This window comes from Pongo abelii, chromosome 19, assembly GCF_028885655.2.
Source record: "Pongo abelii isolate AG06213 chromosome 19, NHGRI_mPonAbe1-v2.0_pri, whole genome shotgun sequence".
Classification (NCBI taxonomy): domain Eukaryota; kingdom Metazoa; phylum Chordata; class Mammalia; order Primates; family Hominidae; genus Pongo; species Pongo abelii.
The window spans coordinates 91,832,077-91,857,915 of record NC_072004.2 but is presented as its reverse complement, the minus strand read 5'-3'; the positions used below and the strand labels follow the sequence as shown (position 1 = coordinate 91,857,915).

The window sequence follows — 25,839 nt, the reverse complement described above, 5'->3', positions numbered from 1 at the left end:
CCATCTCTTAAAAAAAAAAAAAAAAAAAAGGTTTATTGAGACAATTCACATACCATAAAATTCACCCTTTTAAAGTGTGCAGTTCAAGTGGTTTTTAGTACACTCAAGCAGTTGTACAGTCATCACCGCTATCTAATTTTAGAACATTTTCATCACCCTAAAAAGAAACCTCATACCCATTAGTAGTCATACCATATTTCCCTGCACCCCTCCCAACTCCTGGAAGCCATGTTCTGTCTCTGTGGGTTTGCCTATTTTGGACATTTCATATAAATGGAATCATAGTAGATGTGGCTGGCCTTTGTGACTGATTTATTTTATTTAACATGATGTTTTTGAGGTTCATCCATGTTGTAGCATGTATCAGTGCTTCATTTGTTTTTATTGTTGAATAACATTCTATCATATGGATAGATCACATTTTGTGTATCCATTCATTAGTTGATGGACATTTGTTGTTGTTTCATTTTCACCTTTTGGCTATTCTGAATAATGCTGCTGTGAGCATTCAAGTCCACGTTTTTGTGTGAACGCATATTTTCAATTCTCTTGGGTATTATACCCAGGAGACGAGTTGTTGGGTCGTATGGTAGGTAAATCTATGTTTAGCATTTTGAGCAACTGCCAAACTGCTTTCTGAAGCGACTGCACCATTTTACATACCCACTAGCAATGTTGGTGGGTTCCAGTTTCTCTGCATGCTCACCAGTGCTTGTGACTGTCACTTTGTTTATAGCCATTCTAGTGGGCATGCATGGGTATTGCATTGTGATTTGGCGTGCATTCCTGGTGATGAGTGATGCTGAGCATCTTTTCATGTGCTTATTGGCCATGTGTATATCTTCTTTGGATAAATGTTTATTCAGATAAGCCCTGTGCTTATTTTTGAACTGAGTTTTCTGTTGGTCTGCTTATTACACCCTGAATTTGGATCTTCCCTCTCTCCCATGGAGTCTGGCAGGTGGGCCACCTCTTGTGGCAGGTGCCTGTCGGTGTCATTGGGGTCTGTGCTAGCCATTTTGCATTATGTTGGGATTTAACCCCCTTTCCTATTTAAGTATGCTTAAGACCCTTAGAAACTGAAAGGGCTTTAAGTCCTAAGTCTTTCCAGGAACAGAGTTGTAATTGTTTTAAATCTGGGGCTCCACAAGCATCCTAGGATGAGAAAGGGGTTGCTAAATAGGTTTTCTTGGGCAGTGGGCAAGCTTTCAAATATTTACCAGTCACATGTACCGTGGCATGCTGGGTATAAGTCTTTCTAAGGCGGAGACCATACAATCTATTTCTTTTGAGTCTCTCTCATAGTACAATTGTAGTACTTCTTATGCAGTGGGATGATGAAATATTTGTTGATTGACAGGAACGTACTTTGATAACTGAGTCCTCTCCGTAGCAGTTTGACGGGTCTAAGACATGGTTATGCCGAAATGTGTGCGAGAGTGTCTGGTGTGTGCGCCTGGCGATAGGGGCCTTGAGTTTCCAAAGGCTCTTGGCTGCTGCTGCCTCACAGATTCTCCATGCTGTGTGGCTGTCTGCTGAGGGGCACATGTGCTGCTATTTATGTTTGGTGACTTTCTCAGTGATTGTTTTTAGTTTAGCCTTTTAAGAATCTAATCTAATTTTGTGAGTGTGTAAAGTGTTGATTTATCCATGCCTGCTGCGTGACACTGACAGTGAGTGTCTTCCACCCTGAGTCTGGATCACTTCTGTCGTGGTTGGATCACAGCAATCCATGGGACTTAAAATTTCTTTAACGTTTGAAAGAAAAAGCCATTTGTAGGAGCGGATGTGTGGCTCTTTCAAGTGTCTGGGGGAGTTTCTAATGGAGCTATTCTTTTTAAAATTTTTTATTCTTAATTTTACTTTTTCATAGAGATGGAGTCTTGGCCTTGTTGCCCAGCCTGGTCCCAAACTCCTGGTTTCAAGCAGTCCTCCCACCTAGGCTTCCCAACTCCTGGGAATACAGGTGTGAGCCACAGTGTCTGGCCCTAATAGTTATTCTTTCTTTTCCCTACCCACTATTTCACATCTCAGAATAGCAACACAAGGAGAGTCCATCAAAATGAATTGGTGAGTAGGTGAATGTCTGAACTAAGGATAGCTAATTTTTGAATTCGTGATTTCCTGGGTTTTGTTGACTTTTTTTTGAGACAGTGTGCCCTGTCGCCCAGGCTGGAGTGCAGTGGTGCAATCTCAGCTCACTGCAACCTCTGCCTCCCAGATTCAAGCAATTCTCCTGCCTCAGCCTCCCAAGTAGCTAGAATTACAGGCGTGTGCCGCCACGCCCAGCTAATTTTTTTTTGTATTTTTAGTAGAGGCGGGATTTCACCATTTTGGCCAGGCTGCTCTTGAGCTCCTGACTGCAAGTGATCTACCCGCCTCAGCCTCCCAAAGTGCTGGGATTACAGGCATGAGCCACTGTGCCCGGCTTTTGTTGACTTATTACTTCTCCTTCATCTTCAGATCTAGTTGTATATAAGTACTTTGCAAAACAAAGATTAAAAACCTCTGGTTGCCTCTTTTCTGGCTGGAACCATGGAGGGTGTCGAAGAGAAGCAGCAGCTTCCTGTTGTGCCAGAAACCCTCAGGAAAAAGCAAAGGAATTTCACAGAACTAAAGATCAAGTGCCTGAGAAAGAAGTTTGCCCAAAAGATGCTTCAAAAGGCAGGGAGGAAACTTATGCATGAAGAAGCGAAGCACTATCACAAGGAACCTACGCAGATGTACAGAACTGAAATTTGAAAGTCTAGGATGGCAAGAAAAGCTGGCAACTTCTTTGTGCCTGTAGAACCCGAATTGGCATTTGTCATCAGGGTCAGAGGTATCAGTGGTGTGAGCCCAAAGGGCCAAAAGATGTTGCAGCTTCTTTGCCTTTGTCAGATCTTTAATGGAACCTTTGTGAAGTTCAGCAAACCTTCAGTTAACATGCTGAGGATTGTAGAACCATGTATTACAAGGGGGAACCCAAATCTGAAATCAGTAAATGAACTAATCTACAAGCATGGCTATGGCAAAATCAATAAGAAGCGAATTGCTTTGACAGATAACACTTTGATTGATCAGTCTCATGGTAAATATGGCATCATCTGCATGGAGGATCTGATTCATGAGCTCTATACTGTTGGAAAATGCTTCAGAGAAGCAAACAACTTCCTGTGGCCCTTCAAGTTATCCTCTCCACAAAGTGGAATGAAGAAAAAGACCACCCATTTTGTAGAAGGTGGAGCTGCTGCCAACAGGGAGGGCCAGATCCACAGGCTTCTTAGAAGAATGAACTGCGGTGTCTACCATGATTATTTTTCTAATCTGGTCAGTTAATAAATAGTATCTGCTCTCAAATTGAAAAAAAAAAAAAAAACAACTTCGGTTAGCATACTTTAGGTAAACACGGTAAATTGAACATATTCATTTAAATCTACTTCTCTTAGAAACTCTGCTAAAATAACAGCAAAATAATTGTTTTTAAATGTATAAACCCACAAAGACACAGAATGGGAGAGAAAACAATAACAGACAAAAGATCTCCAATTTCTAGAAGGTGGAAGGTGAACAGAAGACTGGGCAGAGCAGAGGCTGAAATGTTGGTACCTATGGAAAAACACCAAGGAAAAGCACTTTAGAAAGCATCAGGAATTGGAGGCACCTGGTGGCACTCAAGGTGGGAATAAGGTTTGGGCCTAAAAGCAGAGGGATTATGATTAGTTGACAGTCTGTATAGGGAGGAATTAAACTTCCCAAGTCATGTCTTTGAATTCTGCAAACCAGAAAATACTCAATCCCCTTTGCTGGTGAGTGAGAGAGCAGAGGCTTATGCACCAGATTGAGGTACCTTGGGCAGAGCAAGGGGCAGGGTATTGCTGGACTGAAAGAGGGATTCATGATTGTCTGCACACTAAAAGAGCAAATCCCAGCCATGCCCCTGCCTGCTCTTGCAGTGCTGAGGCCAGGCATGAGGCATGGCATTGGATTCCAGTCTGGAAAAAATGAGCATGTCAGCAACAAGACCTGCCATTGCCAGTATGTAGTGGCTCCTCACAGTAGTGGCCAGCTTTCTACTCCATCTAATGTGGTCCTCACCTATCCAGAGCCTTGCTCATGTTCACAAGGTTTCCATCATCTTTTTATCGCCTCAACTTTTTTAACTTTTTTTTTTTTTTTTTTTGAAACAGAGTCTCACTCTGTCACCCAGGCTGGAGTGCAGTGGCGTAATCTTGGCTTACTGTAACCTCTGCCTCCCAGGCTGAAGCACTCCTCCCACCTCAGCCTCCCAAGTAGCTGGGATTACAGCCATGCGCCACCACTCCCGGCTAATTTGTGTATTTTTTGTCAAGATGGAGTTTTGCCATGTTGCCTAGGCAGGTTTCAAACTCCTGAGCTCAAGTGGTCTGCCCACTTTAGCCTCACAAAGTGCTGGGATTACAGGCATGAGCCACCATGCCCAGCCTAACTTTTTATTTTGAAATAATTCTAGATTCATAGGAAGTTGCAAACATAGTAGAGGGCTGGTTGGACGTGGTGGCTCATGCCTGTAGTCCCAGCACTTTGGGAGGCCGAGGCAGGCAGATCATGAGGTCAGGAGTTCGAGACCAGCCTGGCCAACATGGTTAAACCCCATCTCTACTAAAAATACAAAAATTAGCTGGGCATGATGGCATGCGCCTGTAATCCCAGCTACTCAGGAGGCTGAGGCAGGAGAATTGCTTGAACCCAGGAGGCAGAGGTTGCAGTGAACCAAGATCATGCCACTGCACTCCAGCCTGGACGACAGAGCAAGACTCCATCTCAAAAACAAACAAACAAAAAGTGGTAGAGGGGTCCCATCTACCCTTCATGCAGTTTCCCTTGATGGTCATGTCTTATATAATCACAGACAATATCAAAATCAGGGAATTGACATGGGTACACAATATGTGCATACAGTTCCACACCCTTTATCACATGTGTGGATTCATGTAACCACATGTAACAGCAATCAAGATACAACTCTTCCATCACCACAAAGATCTCTTACTGCCTCACTTTTAAATAGGAATGGATGCCAAGAATAACTGGATATATTCAGAAAGCTTCCAGCATGGAAGGTAGAGGCCAGAGAAAGCAAAGAGAAAAATGTATCTCCAAGGAATCAGAGCTGATTCAGGCAGGAGAAAGCCTTAAAGCACACGGAGAATATACTCCGAAAGAAGAGCCAATATTTTATCCATGAAATAAAAAGTTACTATAAAAATCAGAACAAGAAAGAGTTCTTGGAAATTAAAACCATTACTTTTTCTTTGAAGTTGACGAAGGCTCCCAGGAAACAGATTAAAAATGTCTGACATCTAGGAAGTCTATAAAGAGAGAAAGGGAAAATTAAGGACCATAATGTATCAGAGAAACAAGAATTATTTCAGAATGGACAGTCATAAGTTTCAAAAATGGTAAATGGAAAATGTCCTGTGGCACATTGTGTGATTCCAGAGCACTGGGCATAAAGCTTCCAAAGAGCAAAAACCGGTCACATACAAAAGACTGGGAATGAAGATGGATTGGATTTTTCAACCTCATTGGAAGCCAGAAGACAATGGGGTGGATTTCCTGTTTCAGTGACATGGTAGATCAAGCTAAAGTAGAACCGCTCCCATTAGAATCACTTAAAATGCTATATAAGCTATAACAAGAGAATAAGAAAGAAAAACAGAGAACCGAAAGCAAAGCAGGAATATAAAGGGAGAGCAGAGTAGGCAGCTCTGGGGAGGGGCAGGGTGGGTTCACTGGACCCTGAAATCGACCCTAACAATAATAGAGGTTTGGATTTGCATGAACATGTAAAGCATGGAGTTGAAACAGAAATCCCCTCAAAAGAGCCATTCCCAGGTAAAAGGGATGCAAGAAAATTTCCCCCATGGGATCAGAGAAATGTCAAGGGAGCCGACCATTGCCCCACACTCTGGATTGTGTTGGAGGAAGTCTTCTGTGAACAGTGGAAAACATCCAAGTTCAAAGTCTGTGTTTATAACATCCACATGTTGCAGGAATGCCCGAGCTGGCACCAGACCGGCCAGCAGACCAGCGATACCCCTGAAGCTTCTTGCTTGCAGAGCAAAAGCAGAACTTTTCTAGAGTGACCCTTGCACAGTACAGGCCTTTTGGAATCCTAGGATGCCCACAGATGATGAGCTTGTTCTAGGAAATTACCAAGCATGTAGAAATTAGAACATGAGTCAGCGATCACAACAAACACAAGATTCTCAACATGAGAATTCAAATAATAGAAGAGATTATAATAGAAATGTCTAAAGTGATCGAAGGGCTAAAAGAAGAAATAGATGTCAAAGGAAAGAAAAAGACAGAATACATCTTAAAAGGGATTATTTTTTAAAGAATCAAATAAAGCCTCTAGAATGAAAACATTGAGTTAAAACTGCAGTGGAAATGTTAAACAGCAGATAGTATATATTCTCAAGAGAGAATTATGGGAACTGGAAAATAGATCTGCAGAAGTTAGTTAGAATTCCGCACAGAGATAAAAGAGATGCTTGTGAGGAAGAGACGTTACAAACATGGAGGGTGGTATGAGGGCCCAGCGGGAGAAATAGCATCCTAAAGGCAGCTTGAGAAGAAGGGCAGATCACTCCCCAGATTCAACAGGGAAACTCAGCAAATGCCAAATAGCAACAGTAGAGGCCTTAAGGAAGTAAAATCTTCAGTGTGCTAAGGAGAATCAGTTGTTGGCTTAGTTTTCAGCAACCAGCGTAAATTATCGTTCAGTAATGGGAACAAATAAGGACATTTTCACGGAAAAAAAAAAAAAAGTTGTATTTACTAAGAGACCTTCGCTGTACTTCAGGAAGAAGGAAGTAAGGAGAAAGGAGAGATGCGGACAGTAATGGTATCCAGAGGCGTTGGGAAGTGCGGGTAAATCTGAATAAGCATTCGCTTATGAAAGTGATCGTCACTAATTTGGAGAGGATTAAAAACCAAAATCCCAACAAAAAATGGAAATCAGTGAGGGGGTGATTTGAATGAACACACTCTTAAGTTCTTTGAACTGTTTGGGAAGTGTAGGAGGGATATTGATTGACTTCAAACTTTCTGAGTCAAGTAGACATGTTCCAATCTTAAGGATAACCACCAAAAGAATAGAAATAGTGTTTAAAGCTTTCAAACTCACAGAGGGGAAAAATATGGAATTTTAAAACTAGGTCATTTGTCTAGAAGAAAGAGAGCAAAGAAAAAATATGGTAGCCAGAAAGCCCTAAAGGTAGTAGACATAAATCCACGTGGACCACAATGAAAGTAAACAGATTGTATGTGTCAGTTAAGACAGGTACTCAGACTGGAAGACAGCAGAGCAAATCCTGCAACATTCTGAGAGAATTCCGTATCCAGCCCAACTACATCAAGTAGAGTAGAAAAAAGTTCTTTTGGCTGGGCATGGTGGTTCACGCCTGTAATCCCAGCACTTTGGGAAGCCAAGACAAGAGGATCGCTTGAGCCCCGTTCGAGACCAGCCTGGGAAACATGGCAAAACACCATCTCTACAAAAAAATACAAAAATTAGCCAAGAGTGGTGTTGTGCGTCTGTAGTCCCAGCTACTCAGGAGGCTGAAGTAAGAGGATCACTTGAGCCCAGGAGGCTGAGGCTGCAGTGAGCCATGATCACACCACTACACTCCAGCCTAGGTGACAGAGTGAGACCCTCCTTTTAGGCATGTAAGGGCTGGAAAAAAAGTGCCTCCCGTGAACCTCTTGTAGGGAGGAGATAGAAGGAGTGGTTCTTCACCAAAACCAGAGACTTTTCCCGTGATCCAGGAAACGGGATCTGACACGGGTGAGCGGCAGAGGAAAGTCTGAGTTAGAGACAGGATGGAATTCTGCAGGAGGGAGAGAGATCGACAAGAAAAAGAGACAAAGCCCAAAGATACCTGATCGATAATTTGTAGGTAACTTGAAGATGTTTAGAAAAGTTACGGATAGGTATTTGACAAAAGTATCAATATGTACATAGTTGTGTGAGGACACGGAACACCACTTGGTTCACTGTGAGCTCTGTTTCCTCCATCATAACACATTTATATTTTTCAATTAATGCAGTGGAACTTTTGGAAGGATGGAGTACAGGCAAAGGGCTTCAGAGGGGAGGGTAAGAGTTAGGTCATCAGGTACCAAAACAGGACATCAATGGATAATGTCTATAATAAGTTAGGAATTAGGATGCAAGCATGTTGTTTATATGTATGGAGGTAAATATTCAAACAGCTAAGAAATTAGAAAGTATTTGCTTCAAAAGAGCACAGTTGAGAGGGTATGATGGGGGGCTGCCTTTTTTTAAGCCTTTTAGTACTATTTTTTTTTTTTAACTTAGACATGTATTGTTTTGATATAATTAAGCTAAACTATTATTTTAAAAAAAATACAATATGAGCCAAGTAGGTCGTTTAAAATTTTTTAGTGACCACATTTTTTTCTTTTACTTTTTTTTTTTTTTTTTTGGCAAAAGGACTTTGAGAAGTGGCCACATTTTAAAAACATTAAAAGAAACAGGTGAGCCGGGCACGGTGGCTCAGCCTATAATCCCGGCACTTTGGGAGGCTGAGGTCAGGAGATCGAGACCATCCTGGCTAACACGGTGAAACCCTGTCTCTACTAAAAATACAAAAAAATTAGCCGGGTGTGGTGGCGGGCGCTTGTAGTCCCAGCTACTGGGGAGGCTGAGGCAGGAGAATAGCATGAACCTGGGAGGTGGAGCTTGCAGTGAGCCGAGATCACGCCACTGCACTCCAGCCTGGGTGACAGGGCGAGGGCAAGACTCCGTCTCAAAAAAAAAAAAAAAAAAGAAACAGGTGAAATTAATTTTGGAGGTGGAGGTGGATGGGGTCTTGCTCTGTTGCCTGGGCTAGAGTGCAGTGGCTCGATCATAACTGGTTGTAACCTCAAACTCCTGGCTTAAGGGATCCTGCTGCCATTTTTTTTTATGTAGAGATAGGGTCTTACTCTGTTGTCCAGGCTGGTCTTGAACTCCTGGCCTCAAGCAATCCTCCTGCCTTGGCTTCCCAAAGTGCTGGAATTACAGACATGAGCCACCTCACTCAGCCAGAAATTAATTTTAATGTTTTGTTTAACCCAGTATATATCCAAGATATCATTTCAGAATGTAATGAATATAAAAAATACTAGTGGGCTGGGCGTGGTGGCTCACGCCTGTAATCCCAGCACTTTGGGAGGCCGAGATGAGCGTATCACGTGAGGTCAGGAGTTCAAGACCAGCCTGGCCAACGTGGTGAAACTCTGTCTCTACAAAAATACAAAAAATTAGCAGAGTGTGGTGGCTCACACTTGTAATCCCAGCTACTTGGGAGGCTGAGACAGGAGAATCGCTTGAACCTGGGAGACAGAGGTTGCAGTGAGCCTAGATCGTGCCATTGCACTCCGGCCTGGGCAACAAGGGCGAAATTCTGTCTCAAAAAAAAAAAGGCTAGGCACGGTGGCTCACGCCTGTAATCCCAGCACTTTGGGAGGCTGAGACGGGCGGATCACGAGGTCAGGAGATCGAGACCCTCCTGGCTAACACGGTGAAACCCCGTCTCTACTAAAAATACAAAAAAATTAGCCGGGCGTGGTGGCGGGCGCCTGTAGTCCCAGCTACTCGGGAGGCTGAGGCAGGAGAATGGTGTGAACCCGGGAGGCGGAGCTTGCAGTGAGCCGAGATCGCGCCACTGCACTCCAGTCTGGGTGACAGAGCGAGACTCTGTCTCAAAAAGAAAAAATAGAAAAAGAAAAACCCAACCTGGAAGTAGCTGAGAGCCTCCTGGTGTGAAGAGAGGAGGTCTCCTCTCCTGTGTTCTGGTTCCTTTGCGGACACTGTGCCATAGGCCACCTCTATCAATTATGTCCCCAGCCTGAATCTTCAGGCTCTCCCTTGACAGCTTCCTGCCTGACCTTATTTTTATTTATGTATTTATTTATTTTGAGACAGAGTCTCCCTCTGTCACCCAGGCTGGAGTGCAGTGGCGCGATCTCAGCTCACTGCAAGCTCCACCTCCCAGGTTCAAGCGATTCTCCTGCCTCAGCCTCCTGAGTAGCTGAGACTGTAGATATGTGCTACCATGCCTGGCTAATTTTTTGTATTTTTCGTAGAGACAGGGTTTCACCATGTTAGCCAGGATGGTCTCGATCTTCTGACCTCATGATCCCCCCTACTTCGGCCTCCCAAAGTGCTGGGATTACAGGTGTGAGCCACTGCGCCCGGCCCTCATTTTTATTTTTACTATATTTATTTTTTAGAGATAGGATCTTGCTCTGTCACCCAGGCTGGAGTGCATTGGCACAATCAGGGCTCACTGTGAGCCACTGCACCCAGCCCTCATTTTTATTTTTACTATATTTATTTTTTAGAGATAGGATCTTACTCTGTCACCCAGGCTGGAGTGCATTGGCACAATCAGGGCTCACTGCAGCATCGAATTCCTGGGTTTAAGCAATCCTCCCACCTCAGCCTCTTGAGTAGCTGGGGCTCCAGGTGCGCACCACCATGCCCAGCTTGACCCCATTTTTAATGTCTTGAAAAGAGACCCTTCCTCAGCCCACATCCACCCCCTCACCTACCTCTTCCTCCTTTTCCTGCTCTTCAGCCGTAGTTCCTGAATGAGCTCCACACTGTGATTCCTATTTCCCGCATTGCCAGATGTTCTCCAGGCCCCGCCATTGGGGATTCTGCCGCGCCACCCATTGGGACCGCTGAGCCCAGGTCAGCAGGGACACTTCGCTGTGGCACTGGATCTCTCAGCAGCATCAGGCATTGCTAGCCACTCCTTTCTTGACACTTGTTCCCAATTCCCATGGCCTTTCCTTCAGCTGTCTCTAGTGACTCCTCAGAGGCACCCTTCTGTATTCCAGGCACTTGCTGGGGTGCACTGGTGCCCAGTGCCTGCCCTTGTGTGGTTCACATTCTAACCCCCATGGGGCACACAGACTGCAGGTGTGGGAACAGTAAGTGCTGTGAAGAAAAATAAAGCAGGTGGATAGAGAATGAGGAGGAGCAATTCCAGACAGGGTGGCCAGAAAAGCCCTTCTGAGGAGGTGACATCTGAGCAGAAACTTGGGTGCAGCTATCTGGGGGAACATGTGAGCCATGGCTGTTCCCCGTGGTGACCACACGTCCTCCAGCCTGGCGTGCCTCGGCGCCACTGCGGATGGAACCTCCATCCTGCTTGGACACCTGCATGACTGTCTCGTGTTCCACATGTTTCATTGGCATCTGGCACAGCGTCTGCTGTTATTCAGTTTGCTGAATGAGTGAGGGAACAACTGAATGGATGGTCTACAGCATATGATGAACGGGAGGAAGAGGCCACTGGGGGCCCAGACCTTATGACAGAGCAGGTTGTGTCCCTGTCAAGCTCTTGCTGGAGGAGAGATGGGACTTGAGCTCAGCCTGGGGAAAGGCAGGTTAAGGTGAGCCGCCTTTTGCCCACGCCCTCTCCCCGTGTTGTTCATTTAGGTCGTGCTTCTGCACATCATCTTCCCTTTCAGGACCACTCAGGCTGTGGATGGAGTGACTGAAATAGTTGGGAGGCATTGAGGAAAAGCCAGAGAGAGAGGCCACAAGAACTAGCATTTTTGGCTTACTTAGCACACGTCCCATTACTTATCACACATAGAGGTCTCAAAAACATCACCACAGGCCTGCCTGACCCTCCTGTGGCTTGGTTGTCCCTTAAAGGAAGGACACAGCAGAGCCTTTGAGACATCTCCATCTTCCCATTTTCCTTCACCTGGGATTTGTGGTCCTTGAGCATGCTGGATGCAGATCCATTGGAGAGGGGATGGGTCCTCAGATGCAATCTGGTGGCGTCTTCTTGTCTTTTCCAGACTCCTGGCCAGCGACTTGTTGACTTCCTCCTGGGACCCAGGGACTGAGGGAAATAGAGCCAGCCAGGATGGGAGAAAAGGAAGCATATGGCATTTACTCCACGAAAGAAAGGCCACAAGCCCTTCTCAGCCAGCAGTCCCAAGGCACCAGTTGTAATGGATCTCAAATGGTCCTAATTACTCCGTCCCTGGGAAAATAGAAAATAGTCACTCAGGGCCGGGCGTGGTGGCTTATGCCTGTAATCCTAGCACTTTGGGAGGCCAAGGCGGGTGGATCACCTGAGGTCGGAAGTTCAAGACCAGCCTGACCAACATGGAGAAACCCCATCTCTACTAAAAATACAAAATTAGTTGGGCGTGGTGGCGCATGCCTGTAATCCCAGCTACTTGGGAGGCTGAGGCAGGACAATCGCTTGAACCGGGGAGGCAGGCTGTGGTGAGCCGAGATCACACCATTGCACTCCAGCCTGGGCAACAAGAGCGAAACGTCTCAAAAAAAAAAAGACAAAAGAAAATAGTCACTCAAATTATGTTCCATGCTCTGGTGGCTTTAATGTGGGTGACTCCAGTGTTTCAGTGTCTGGAAGAATGGTGACCATGTGGTGTCAGCCATGAGCGCTGACAGCAGGCTGTCACTTCTTTCTGCAGTATTTCCCTATAGTTGGGCTCAGCTATGGGGAGCTCACTGTAGCTGTGAGTTTCCCATTTCCTCTCAGAGGAGCAAGGGCCTGTTGGAGCGAAGTCTGCAGTACTGATGGACTGCACCCACTTAGCAAATGGATGGTGCTGAGTCCTGTTCACTTTCCCATCCATGCCTTTTACCAGGAACTCAGCCCAAATACATGCTGCTATGTGTTTTTATTTATTTTTGTTAGAAATCTTGGCTTAGAAGGCAAGCTACCTGATCCTGTCCTGACCTAATTGCAGGGATGTAGGGGGCTGAAGAAAGGGAGGACTGCTACTGTCAAGGTTAGCATTTGGGAGTCTAGGGGGGTGAGTGACAAGGCCGTCCCTGCCGACCCACTGGGGTCAGCCTGTCTCTGGGGCTTTCTGTGGCCACAGACATCAACAGTGTGTGGCAGGCCAATTTTGAATGCTGGCAGGACCAACACCTAGTGGTGCAAGACCCCAGCTTGCACTCGATCCCAGGGGTCTTGTGTCTCTTCCTCCTTGGCTTCCCATGCCTTTATCAAGCTCCTGCTTCTCTGTGAAAAAGAAATGTCTGCAGCACCCCAGCCCAGTTTGTCTTGGAAAGATGTAGTTACAGAGTTGTAAGGAGTGGAGAATCAGCATTGTTTTGACATAGTCATTCCAGGGTGGGTCATGAAACCTACCAGTGCCTCTGGTATAGGTTCTCCTGGCCTGCATGTGGGGTTGCTCGGCAGTATGTTTGGATAAAGATGTGGGTGAGTCTGTAACATTTCTGGCCACTGGGATGGATCTGAAATCACAGGTATTAGGAAAACAAAACGATGCAGGAAGCCAGGACCACTATGGGAAGATAGGCCCCCCTGCACTTCCATAGCCCCCTGCTCCTCCATAGCCCTCTCCTGCTCCCAGTGGGAACCTGGCCCCCGGGGAAGGAACTGGCCTTGGATCAGGGCTCTTGTGTGTTATTTTTACTGCCTTTTCCTACCATATTTGCATTTTTAAAAATAGCACTGCTGAGTGGCTCCTTTTCAGCATGAGTCTGCCTAGGAAGGTACGGTGCATTTTCAGAGTGTGGCTGTTGATTAGCAGCCAAGGCTTGGCATTTGGGGGAGTGTGCGCAAAGGGGGCCACTGCTGCGCTGGGTAGGGGTGAGGCTCCGGATCATGAGCTGTGGCAGGAGTGAGACAGCAGCTTTCTGCTGCCCCAAGGTTATGTCATGCTTCTGTGCATTCGCAGTTGCAGGGAGGTGATGAAGGAGGGGCAGGGAGCACCAGGGTCCCGAGGGTCATGGCCAAGGAATGGGGCCAAGCAGGCATGCCTTCTCCTGCCGGCATGCTTCTTTCTCAGACTCTGAGGTTTCCGTGTGGGTAGAGCCACACTTTCACACCAGCTCGCTCCCTTCTAGTCACAGCTCTAAGCATCGGGTTCTCAGGGCCACAGCATGGCCTTCCTGCCTGGAAGTCTTCAAGGTGGCGAAACCATGTCCCCCAGGTTCCCAAGGATGTGTGCTGGCGGGATCTGCTCTTTGCCACTGTGACAGCAGCTGGCCCGAGGCCTTGTTCTCGTCAGCGTGGAAACCGGCCCAGGCTGGGATCTGGACCGCCTGAGCAGAGGTGGGTCAAGGTTGGGGCCATATCAGTTTGAGGACCTGGTGCCTCTGTGTCTTTCCCAAGGGCTGGACCACAGGAAGGGTGTGTCAGGGAGTGCTGAAGGGTGAGCATCAGTCAACTCTCACTTTCTTAGTTATTTTCAGTCACCTTGCTTTTACACCTTGATCCCTGGATTTCACTTAAAATGTTTTTTCTATTTTTTTCTTCATTACACCCCCATATCAGCAGTAAACTTAAAAACATTTTTTTAAATTAAAAACAAATATTCCTAAGTAGTCAGAGTATATTTTGTTTTAGGAGAAAGGGATTTTTTTTTTTTTTTTTTTTTTGAGATAAGGTCTTACTCTGTCACCCAGGCCAGAGTGCAGTGGTGCGATCGTGGCTCACTGCAGCCTTGACCCCCTGGGCTCAAGTGATCCTCTCACCAGAGCCCCCCAAGTAGCTGAGACCATGAGCATGAGCCACCAGGCCTAATTAAAAAAAAAAAAATTCTGTAGAGATAGGGTCTCACTAGGTTGCTCAGGCTGGTTCTCGAACTCCTGGGCTTAAGCAATTCTCAAAGCTCAGCCTCTCAAAGTACTGGTATTACAGCGTGAGTCACCGTGGCAGTCAGAAGTTGAACTGTTTTGACTATCAGATTCACCTAGGGAACATTAATCTCTCCACCCAGAGATTCATTCAGTGGGTTTGGGTTGAAAAATCAAATCTGTGTTTTTCAAGCTGATAAACAACTGCCTTAAAATCTGTTCCGGCCAGGCGCGGTGGCTTACACCTGTAATCCCAGCACTTTGGGAGGCCAACGCGGGTGGATCACAAGGTCACGAGATCGAGAGCATCCTGGCTAACACAGTGAAACCCCGTCTCTACTAAAAATACAAAAAATTAGCCGGGTATGGTGGCAGGCGCCTGTAGTCCCAGCTACTCGGGAGGCTGAGGCAGGAGAATGGTGTGAACCCAGGAGGCGGAGCTTGCAGTGAGCCGAGATCATGCCACTGCACTCCAGCCTGGGTGACAGAGCGAGACTGCATCTCAAAACAAAAAAATCTGTTCCTCCTTCCAAGGGACCTGTGGAGGCTGCTCCATTTTCCACAGCTTCATGGTCTTTTGCTTTCAGCACTCTGAATTGAATATCTGGACTTCCTCCAACTATTGGCTTCCACCATTGCCCTTCAGAGGCCAGCACAGGGTGCAGACAGCCAAATGGCGCCTCGCAGTTGCTGGTTGTAAGGCATGGCTCCTGGAAGAGGCTGTCCTATAGTCCAAGTACAGTTTGGTCTGTTACTTTCAGGAATTGTGTACCTCCTTCAGGACTGTGATAAAATGAGTTTCTGCGTGAGGCCTGGAGAGCCCTCCGGGAGACTGTGGGCTCCTAGAAGAGGGAAGTTTTATGCTTAATTGTATAGAAAAAATTGTCAGAAGGCTGGGGTTCCAGGTCTCACATGTTGGTATCTGTTCTCTATTGTCCCTTCTTCAGAGCGTCCCAGGGCAGTGTGGGGCAGCTATCCCAGACCCCAGGGTGGGACTGGGTGTAGGCCCACTGCACGCATCCCAGCTGTGTGACCTCCCCCTGCGCCTTCCTCCTGAGGTGGTGAAGAGCATTGAACCTCATCTGCCCACTTCTCCACCTCCACTTCTCCCAAGGCACAAGAGCAGCAAGCAGCTCATCTAAGTGCAGTGAGCCAGGACTCAAATACCAATGGAAACAGCACCATCGTGGAGACTGGGAGGAGTTTCTGCCCAATTCTGCAGGTGCAGTGAGACATTCGTCTCTTCACCCAGACGTCTCTTCGCGGACGTCTGATGCATCCACGTAGCATCAAACACCTGCTCCTCTTCCCTTCTTCCTGTCTCGCCTGGGCCTGCGATAGCTGTTTCCTGCCCCTGGACATGCTCAGCATTCTTTCCTCCTGCAGTCGAAGGCCCTTTGTGGTGCTCTCTACCAGGTGGTTTTAGTGATGGCCTCTAAAGACCCAGCTCAGTTCAGCTCCCAATGCACTCTCATTTGGCCTCCATCCATGTCCTCTTATCACTGGTGGTGGGTGTGTCCACACTTATAAAAAGGAGGGGGTAGAGAATTTTGACCATATTAACAAGGGGGTGGTTAATACTCTAAGATTTCCTGTTGGGTCTCTTCAGATAGCTCTCCTGGTGTATCTAAAATCCCCTCACTTTAATAATACATCTAAATCCTGATGCGCCCATACATGAAATTTTGCGTTGTGTTCTGTTATTTGTAAATGTTATTGTCTTCTCCAGGGAAGAGGTCCTCGTCTAGGGACCTGCCCTGGTGCCCCAACCATGGGAGCCTCCTTGGGCCATGCTGCCCAGGGATGTCATTGCCTTTCGGCTGGCCTGCTCTGACGGTCAATGGGGATGCCCACATGTGAAGAGCAGAAGCCTGCCCCGAGTCAGGGAGAGGTGCCAGGCAGGTGGAAATCAGGGCCCCAGGAGGCGTTTAGGGGACAAGCTCTGGAGCCATAGCTGGAAGGGCCTGGAGCTCATTCAGCTCGGTGTTGCCCAACCCCCTGATGAGGCATCTGGTGCCCAGAGAGGTGACATGACTCCAGCACACACAGCTGGGAAGTGGCAATTCTGTGGCCCCTGCAGGACCTGGTTCCTGTGCCCCGAAGCTTATACTCCAATATCTGTCCCCTGCAGTGTGTAGCCTCCATGTGACCAGCCGCAGCTTTGTCTCACTGCACCTGCAGAATTGGGCAGAAACTCCTCCCAGTCTCCATGATGGTGCTGTTCTAGTTAGTATTTGAGTCCTGGCTCACTGTCCTGAGATGAGCTGCTTGTTGCTGTTGTGCCTCGGGAGAGATGGAGGTGGAAAGGTGGGCAGTTGAGGGTCTTAGGACCTAATGATCCAGCCAAGAAGTGACATTTTGGTCAACTCCCACTCTCCAGGCCAGCTGATGTCCCAGCGATGCCAGCATCCCGGGATGGTATTCATTTCATCTGCCTTGAAATAGTAACTGCAGGTGTTTGAGAAGCGCGGGGAGGTTGGTGTGGGCTCAGGGAGGTTGTGTCTCTTCCACGTGCGGTCTGTCATGGCTGAGAGCAAGCCCTGCCCCACTTCTTGGACACAGCCCCTCCAGGGCTCCTCTTCTCCTGGGGAGCATAGCTACAGGGGAACCCCGCTGTTTCCCCCAAACTAGAATTTTCCCAGAAGCAGCTCAGAGGGATGCAGTCCCTTTTAGCTGTTTCTCTGGGGGGTGTGCATCAGAATCATTTGGGGAACTTTTTCAAATGATTCCCAGGCAGCAGGTCTGGGATGGGGTCTTAGAGTCTGCGTTTCCAGCAAGCTCAGGGAAGATGCTGGGCTGCCAGTCCAGGGCCACGCTTTATATGTATATATATATATATATATACACATATACATGTGTACACATATACATACATGTATATATACATACATGTATATATACGTGTGTATATACATATATATGTGTATACACACACACACACACAGAGTCTCGCTCTGTTGCCCAAGCTGGAGTGCAGTGGCGTGATCTCAGCTCACTCAGCCTCCGCCTCCTGGGTTCAAGCAATTCTCCTGCCACAGGCTCCTAAGTAGCTGGGATTACAGGTGTGCTCCACCACACCCAGCTAATTTTTGTATTTTTAGTAGAGACAGGGTTTCACCATGTTGGCCAGGCTGGTCTCCAACTCCTAACCTCAAGTGATCCAACCGCCTTGCCCTCTCAAAGTGCTGGGATTACAGGCATGAGCCACCTCACCAGGCCCAGGGCCACACTTGAATGGCAACATGGTTCCAGTTGGTCCAGGGGTAGCAAGGGCCATGCTTGGAGACCAGACAGGTCAAATGAGGGAGGGCAGGTGAGCAAAACAAAGGCTCTGGAGTCCTGGCACTTGGGTGACCTTAGGCAGCTCACTTACCTCTCCAAGCCACCCAGTCTCCTATGGAATGAGAGCAAGAGTGGTGCCTCCTTCATGGGGGGTCATAGGGTTGGGAGAGGCAGTGCACGTGGGGTTCTTTCCTGGCAGGCTCCGTCAGGATCAGTTTGTGTGATTAGCAGCCTGGGTCCTCATTCCGTGAACTAACATGGCATCAGACACTGAGGGGTGTTGAGGCTGTGAACTTGCTCTGTGCCTGGCCAGCTGGCCGACTCCCTTCTTGTTCTCAGGGATGCCCGACAGCCACAGGACCGCAGCCTGTCGCATCTGAAATGGAGCAGTCCAGGGCCACTGGTTAGGTAGTGATATCCCTATCCCAGTCAGGCCTGACAAGAACAGAACATGAAATCATGCTGATCACTTTTCTGCCGTTTACTTATACTTTTGAGGAAGGAGGCTGCCTTCTCCTAAAGATGCCAATCTGTCCCCTCCCTTCAAATGCAGGAGCCCTGGGCTGTTCTTGTCTTTTTTTAAGCCAGGTTGACAAGCCCAGAGCCAAGATAAGGGGTGCAGGGCTGGGCTCCTCGGCTCCCAGCTCCTGCCGCCAAGTGCACATATTGCATATCAAACACTGCAGCATCTGCAGAGACCAGCCCGCTGGCCCCCTGCCAGGCCAAGCTCTGCAGTCCTTCCCCCTCACTTAGCAGGCAGTTGGACTCAGTCCCCTTTCTCTGTCCCTCAGGCAGGCTGTGCCTCCAGGCCATTCCAGCAAGCTGGCGAGCTGCAGCCGAGTTTCCAGGCAGTGATACAGCAGCACTGTATTGCCCGGCCTGAGTCTGCATTGTGAGATCAGAGAGGATGTCAGGGGTGAGGGCGTGGGGGCTGTCCCTGGTGTGCAGTTCCCTTGCAACCCCGGTCCTCCTGCCTTCCCCCACTGCCATCCAGAAACAGGACTCAGTTTCTGGTCTCCCCACCCAGCTTAGTGCTCTATTTACTTGTGTATAACTGTTTTCAGGTGTAATTTCATCTTACCTCCCTCATCTCAGTGTAAGTTCTAGAAAGCTAGTTCCCATTCTTAATTATATATTTGTATTCTTGTCTTGTCCTAAGTCTATAGAAAACACTCAAAAACTATTGAATCAGTTGAGCTCAGTCTTAGCACAGCTTCTCTGTTGAATGGCTTCCGTAGCTCATGATTGACAGAATTTTCCAGCTAGGGGCACCAACATTTCTTTTACTTCCAGCCATTTCTGGAGGTTCTCCCTCCCCTCCCCGAGGCATGTGAGGCCCCCTGGCCATTTGTGCTTTGCTGGTAAAACCTTCTGTCCTCAGGTGGGCAGTGAGCTGATTGCCGGGTTATCAGGGCTCAGTCACATGATGGTCAACTGCTCTGAGAAAGTCCTTACACTGGCACCAGCCGGAATTACTGACCAGTCACATCCTCAAATCCAGTCCAAACTGGAAACTCGGGCTTAGGAAGAAGCTGGAAGAGGAGTCCAGCTCCAACAGGAGGCCCCATTTTCTGCCTCTCCTAGTTTTACTGTTGGAGCCAATTTAGTAACATTTTAAGTCAGGTCAGAAAGTTAAAGTTCCTCACCCTAAAAGTGCCTGAGTGTGACTGTGTGGGTCTTGGGTTTTGTGTTGGTTTGCCTGTTTTTTGGTTCCAAGACCAGCTTCTGATGAGAGGGATGTCCTCCCTCTGATGTAACTGCCCTGAAGCCTGGCCAGAAAGGACCGAGAGTCGGCGCAGGTGCTGGGCAGAGAATTCAGTAGAGTGGAGATTCTCCAGCTTCTCAGCAGTCACTCACAGTAAAATACACATTTTATATCATGACCCAGGACACATACATGTTGTATATGCAACTGAACGGGTTTTTTCAAAATATTTTAACCACAGTTACTTTTTGTCAACCTAATAGTACTTCTTCTTAGCACATGTATATTAATGCACTCAGATATTTTTTTTCCACTGTTGACCATGACCCACTAAATTGGTTCTATAACCCACTAATGGGTCACAACACATGGTTTGAAAAAAAGTGCTGCTTTGGGGAATATGCCATTCTAAGATTTCCGCAGCTTTTTCAGAAATCCACACTGGGATAAACTTTGCAATCTGGTGTAAGTAGCTTCTCAGGCCATCAAGCTGCATTAACATTGCGGGATGGGGGTGAATGTCACTGGCCCTTACTTCCTCCACCCCATCCCTACGTCAGATTCTTGCAAAATCTTTAAAGACCATATGTGTACCTTATTTTATGTTTGTATTCTTGTCTAGCCTTGAATATATAGGAATCACTAAAAAAGTGGGATCCTAGGCCTCAGCAAGTTTTCCTGCTTCCACCCCCCCCAAAACTGAGTTGGGTTTTTTTGTTTTGTTTTGTTTTTGAGACAGAGTCTCGCCCTGTCTTCCGGTCACCTAGGCTGGAGTGCAATGGCACGATCTCGGCTCACTGCAACCTCCACCTCCCGGGTTCAAACGATTCTCCTGCCTCAGCCTCCCAAGTAGCTGGGATTACAGGTGCCTACCACCACGCCCAGGTAATTTTTGTATTTTTAATAGAGACGGAGTTTCACCGTGTTGGCCAAGCTGGTCTCGAACTCCTGACCTCGTGATCCGCCTGCATCAGCCTCCCAAAGCACTGGGATTACAGGCGTGAGCCACTGCGCCCGGCCGAGTTGGGTTTCTTAGTCTGAAAAATATGTATGCACTAACACACGTGACCCCTGTCTTGAACTATAGTGGCGCCACACCTGTGCTGGCAGTGGAGTGGGCACATGGCAGCGTGGAGCTAGACCCTTCAAGCTCAGGGACAACCAAAGAGCCAGATAGGCCTCAGCTGGGACAGGAGGGGAGGGAGAGAGGCTGGTTAGGAGCCCCTGAGGTCCCCAGCACAATTGGAAGCTCTGTCTCTCCCACACCCCCAGTTGGCCACTGTCAATTTCACTCTTTTTCTATACACTTAGGACTCAGACCCAGCTCAGACAGTAAGAGATGGGGGGTCAGGGAGAGGGTGGAGGAGTGGCGTTTCTCAGATTGTTTTTACTCTTTGGGAAGTATCAAGTTGGAATTTAGAAATTTCCAGTGCTGGTCTAACCTCATCTTCCTTTTAGGAATCTGGTCTTTGAGTCCTGGCCTAGGTCAACAGCTTCAGTCCTGTAAGTGGCTGCTGGACCTTCAGAGGTCTAGGGTCTGACTCAGTCCTACAAAGGGAAAGCCTCACTCTTTGAACACAAATCCAGGAGCCATTGCAAGCTGACCTGTTGTCTACACACTCACCAGGACCTAGTGTGGGGCTGGTCGTCCGATTGTCCTTGAGGTCCCAGGCTGTCTGTGAAGCCTCAGTGGGCACTTGGCGTGATGCTGGACCTTTTCTGTTTGAGATTACTGCAAGCTGTAAGCTGAAAACCTAGTATTGGGGCCAGGTACAGTGGCTCGCACCTGTAATCCCAGCACTTTGGGAGGCTGAGGCAAGAGGATCACTTGAGCTCAGGAGTTCAAGAACAGCCTGGGCAACACGGTGAAACCCAGTCTCTACAAAAAAATAAAATTAGCCGGGTGGTGGCATGTGCCTATAGTCCCAGCTACTCAGGAGGCTGAGGCAGAAGGATTACTTGAGCCCAGGTGGTTGAGGCTGCAGTGAACCCTGCTTGCGCCACTGCCCTCCAATCTGGGTGGCAGAGTGAGACCCTGTCTCAAGAAAAAAAAAAAAAGTCTGCTATTGATTACATCACTAACCTCCAGAAGCGGTGGGGTTGCTTTTTCTTCCGGGATTAAAAGAGAGCACGCATGTCTCCTCCTGTTTGGCCTTCCCTGGTGTCTGACACCTGGGGATGACTGTGGCATGGCTGGTGGCTTCCAGCCTTGAGCTGTAAGTGCTTAGGCTCCATGCAGGCCCCTCCTTTTGGACTTCTTCCAGCTCCCCTTTTTGAACTGGGAACCCCTTTAGTGTTCAGATGCTGGTGCTAGAGGCCAGGCACAAAGCCGCCTTTTCCCTTGGGGCAAGGGCATGGCCTCCAGGGAGCAGCCCAGCCTTTAGGAGCCACCCACTCCTACAGGGACATGACATTCAAAATCACTTGAAAGTAGCTTCTTGGCTGGGTGTAGTGGCTCACACCTGTAATCCCAACACTTTGGTGGCAGGAGGATTGCTTGAGCCCAGGAATTTGAGTCCAGCCTGGGTAACATGGCAAAACCCTTTCTCTACAAAAAAATACAAAAATTAGCCAAGCATGGTGGCGTACGCCTGTAGTCCCAGCTATTCAGGAGACAGGTGGGAGTATTACCTGGGAGATGGAGCCATGATTGCACTCCAGCCTGGGCGACAGAGTGAAACCCTGTCCTTCCCACCCACCCCCTCCCCCACCACACCAAAAAAAAAGTAGCTTCTTTGTTTAGCTTCTTTGTATTTTCAACATTTTGATCAGCCTCAGTATGTGTTTTCTATTCCTGGATCACTTTATACAGTGAATTTGGATTCCACCTGGTCAGTCAAGGTCAATGTTATGAATGAGAGTCTGGACCAGGAGCTGCAGGACGAGCTAGTTGCTTTTGCTGTGTTGTTGGGGGTCAGCCTCAAGATTGCAGCTCAGAGAAGCAGCATGTGCCTTGGGAGTCAGGCAGCCGTGGAGGAGAGTGCTCCTGGCAGGAGAGGCCCCCAGTGAGCTTCCCCGGCTCCTGAACGCCTGCTCTGAGTGGCCCCCAGCAGAGCTTCGGGGAGCTCAAATGGGGCAGAACAGAAGTGCCCAGCCTCCTGCCACTGGCATTGCCCTCTGCCCTGGCATTGTCCCTCAGCCGTCACTTACCATTTGATTGCTTTCCTACTTGATGCATCCAGAGGCTGGTCCGCAGACCCACCTTCTCCGCCATTGTTCGGGTCTCAGCACCTGCGTCTCCAGAGCACCTTCAGGGCTTCTCAGCTGTGGCATTGCGGGTGTGTTGGCCATGCCATTCTTTGCTGAGGGATGTCCTGTGCATTGTAAGATGCTCAGCATTCTGGCCTCTGCCCACTAGATACCAGAACCCCCACCACCCTTTATGACCACCGAAAGTGTCTCCAGACATTGCCAAATGTCCTTTGAGGAGCAAAATTACCCCTAGGTGAGAACCACTGGGCTAACCAGCCTCCGTGCTCCCTCTCTCAGCACGTTCCCTGCCCAAAAATCAGGTGATCTTTTGGATATCACCATCAGGCAGGGCTCTGAGTGGAGGCCTTCAGTGGCTTCCATCTTACTCATGATAGAATCTCAAGCCCTCCCTGTGGCTCTCTAAGGCCTGAATAACTGGGCACCATGCCTTCTGCCTTCTTGAAGCCCTGCCAGCCTGTGCCGGTCACCCAGCCCAACACCTTGACAGCTACTCTTCCCTGCTTGGTAAGCTCACTCCCCATCTCATCCCGATCTCTGGTTCAGCATCACCTCGGAGGGGCCTTTCCTGACCACACATTTAAAATTCCTCACCGTGCTCTCCCTCTGCTGGCCCCCAGGTGGCCTAGTTTTTCTTCATGGCACTTGGTGCCACCTTCTCTGCGTCTGTCTACGTCCCCCCTGCAGGAGAATGGACGCTTAGCATGTGCCAGAATCCCTCTCCTCGGAGGGCAGCTGTGTTGTTTGCTGCTCCTGTTTCCAGAGGAGGCACAGAGGATGTCGGTCCTGGGTTCCACTGGGCAGCCCCACTGTCGTGTCACATGTGTGCAAAGTAGTGTGTTTGCCAGGGGCGGTGGCTCACGCCTGTAATCTCAGCACTTTGGGAGGCTGAGGAGGGCAGATCATGAGGTCAGGAGTTGGAGACCAGCCTGACCAACATTGTGAAACTCCATCTCTACTAGAAATACAAAAATTAGCCGGGCATGGTTGTGCATGCCTGTAATCCCACTACTCAGGAGGCTGAGGCAGGAGAATCGCTTGAACCCCAGAGGCGGAGGTTGCAGTGAGCCGAGGTCGTGCCACTGCACTCCAACCTGGGCGACAAAGCGAGACTCTGTCTCAAAAAAAAAAGTAGTGTGTGTTCATTTTAAACCAGCCACCACCCCTTCTGGCTTAGAGACACTGTTAGCATTTTGGCATCTTGTCCTTTTTCTGTTCAGAAACCTTTGATAGTTACAACTCTCTAAGAAATAGACAACAGGCCGGGCACGGTGGCTCACGCCTGTAATCCCAGCACTTTGGGAGGCCGAGGCGGGCAGATCACGAGGTCAGGAGATCGAGAGCATCGTGGCTAACATGGTGAAACCCCATCTCTACTAAAAATACACAAAATGAGCCCAGTGTGGTGGCGGGTGCCTGTAGTCCCAGCTACTCAGGAGGCTGAGGCAGGAGAATGGCGTGAACCTGGGAGGCGGAGCTTGCGGTGAGCCGAGATCGCGCCACTGCACTCCAGCCTGGGCCAGAGAGTGAGACTCCATCTCAAAAAAAAAAAGAAATGTTAGACAATAAATAGCTCACCAACTCTGAGGTTGTTTAGAATTTCAGAGCCCATGAGGACAGTTGAAATCTCTTCACCCCCGACCCCAGATCCCCTCCTAGTAACAATTTTTTTTTAAACTACAAGCAGGGCACCCCTTAACAGTAGAGATTGGGTTTATTCCAAGGTTTAGTTTTGTTCACAAATCTGGTGTTTTCCCAGAGTGGGCACAGTGCCCTCTAGTGTTCACCTGCCAGGCCGGCTGGCACCTGTCATTTGCTCTTTGGAGCAAGAAGGGGAAGTGGAGGGCAAACTGCGCCTAGCAGGCATCCTCAGTCAGTGGCTACCACTGCTGCCTTCCACTTGCCTCAGAAATGAAGAGAGTTTTTATTTCTTTCATAAGCAGAAGAATCACTGTCTTTAAATGTGTAGACCTGCCAGAAGTCTTTTCCTGTCTCTGTAGCTCTGGGGAGAGATGAGCTTTTTATGTGGTTAAGAGAATGGACTCTGGAGCCAAACTGCCTGCATTCAGGTCCCAGCTCCACTACTTGTGACATTGAATGAGTTGCTTATTTTCTCTTGGTCTCAGTTTGCGTATCTGCAAAATGAGCGTGGCAGTGATGTGCTTCATGGGTTGTGGAGCACCTCATGGGTGAAGGCAGTGAAGCGCTTGGAGAACTGTCTGCCAGCTAGGAAGCACCTAGTTAGCATGAGGTGAAAAACTCCAGAGCTCTTGCATTCGCCAGGAGCACGGCGGTTCCTTCCTGACGGGGGCACTGAAAGGCTTTGTGAAGCAGGTTGTGCACATGGGGGCAGGGAGAGGAGAACATTTGGAAGTAACTGTTCAGTGGAGTGGCTCACAGATGGGAGGGTATGGGCTTATTTGGAGAAAGCCAGTGCCCAGTATGGGTGGGGTATAGGAAGTTAAGAAAGAAAGTCACAAGAGCCTCCCAAGTCATCCTAAGTCCTTCCACATGCCGTTGTCTTGGGTTCTAATTCCCAGTGGAAGGGAGTGTAGCCACCATGTTACCCTCCCCCTGCCCCTTGTTGCTCCCACTCTGCTCCCAGCACCATCAGGTCTTTGGAGAAATGTAACTCCTTGTCATAGAAAGGTCAGAAGAACCCCTGGAGGCAGCGTCCTGGTGGGGTGGAGCTGCTGTTGTCTGGAGACCCCACGGGAATAATGGCATTTGCTGCCAGCCTCCCTCTCCTGGGAGCACTGGGCACTGCCTGCCCTGTCAGCCTCTGGCCTTGCCATGATGCCAGCTTTCACCAGCTGTTTTCTTCTGCTTCAGTCTCAGAGTTGACACCTCGGTTTCCCCTGCACTCCAAAGGGTGCTGTTAGGCTGAACAGGGTGTTCCATCAGTGACGGCAGTGATTTAGGTCTGTGTCTGCGCTGTTCTCGCCTCCTTTCCTGGCTGCTCTCTCAGGGACCCCCAAGTGGTGGAGGCAGCCCTCCTGCC

General features: G+C 48.4%; 1 protein-coding gene, 1 long non-coding RNA gene and 1 pseudogene across 5 annotated transcripts in view; all 3 read left to right on the top strand.

Moving 5' to 3' along the window:
- The window catches only part of UBE2O (ubiquitin conjugating enzyme E2 O), a 63,540-nt gene that overhangs the window by 19,527 nt on the left and 18,174 nt on the right, over positions 1–25,839 (top strand). The gene's annotated exons all lie outside the window — the stretch shown is intronic.
- On the top strand, positions 2,436–3,361 carry LOC129051432 (large ribosomal subunit protein uL30-like; annotated as a pseudogene).
- Positions 18,761–24,410, top strand: LOC134760578 (uncharacterized). Its single transcript, XR_010138354.1, has 2 exons — positions 18,761–19,019; positions 19,305–24,410. It is a non-coding gene; the product is annotated as an uncharacterized LOC134760578 (long non-coding RNA).